This window comes from Chrysochloris asiatica, unplaced genomic scaffold (assembly GCF_000296735.1).
Source record: "Chrysochloris asiatica unplaced genomic scaffold, ChrAsi1.0 scaffold00046, whole genome shotgun sequence".
NCBI classification, from domain to species: domain Eukaryota; kingdom Metazoa; phylum Chordata; class Mammalia; order Afrosoricida; family Chrysochloridae; genus Chrysochloris; species Chrysochloris asiatica.
Window position 1 is genome coordinate 21,121,935 of NW_006408564.1, and position 1,026 is coordinate 21,122,960.

The window sequence follows — 1,026 nt, forward strand, 5'->3', positions numbered from 1 at the left end:
CCAGGCCTATGGAGGGACAGGCAAGGGACTGAAAAATGAGGATATTCAAATCAGCAAAGTCATTGTTTGGACTGTCATTCGTTCTTTCTCTCTCCTCACTCCCTCTCTACAGTTAATGCCATGCTGCTCTTTAGCTGCATACTGACTCCTCCTACTTTAACCTGATCATACTTGAGGCAAGACCTGCCCACCCCCCACACCCAGCCTTTCATTTTAAGCACCAACTCCTATTAACTCTGAGTTCTAAATCCAAATTTCTAAGCAAGAAATTATAAATGTCTTCCCATAGGACAGGTGTTCACGCCAGGTTGAATCAACTATGATGGTGGGGGTTGCTACGTAGCCTACTCTGTAGGGGTCATAGAAGCAAAGGCTCAGAGGGAAGACATGGTACACTCTCAGAATACGGAGGACGGAGTCTGGAGGTGATCATTGGAAGAGACTTGTCTAGAACACAGGCGCATTGCTGAGGGTTGGGAACCTTACTTCAGAAATACTCACTGGATGCCTACTATGTGCCAGGCATTAATCCAGGGTTTGGGGAGACAGCAGTGACAGAGAAGGACCCTCCAATATCTCATGGACCCCTCACTGTACATTATGGCAAATAAATATATGAGCAAGATAACTTCAGAAAGTGCTGAGTGCATGGAAAAATTAAATTGGCAGCATATACAGGGTGATGAGTCAACGGGTAAATAGAGAAGTTTGATTGTCATTTAGAGTGTCCTATTCCATCAGACTGAAACAAAATACTAAAACCAAGATCTGGTTGTTCTATTTGCACAGGCGGTAAGGGTTGAAGGTAGAATATCCCTAAACTTGTCAAGGGGCACATTTGGGAGCCGAGTCTCCAGCCTGGGCCTAGAGAAACCATACTAGGCCCTCTGATCCCCCTCCCTAATCCTGTGTGACTCAGGACATGCCACCAACCTCTACTAGCTTTGGAGGCCTACCTGATGACCGGTTTTGGAAGTGACACTGTAAGAAAAGTACTAGACAGCTAACTGCAAGATTGCCAGTTCA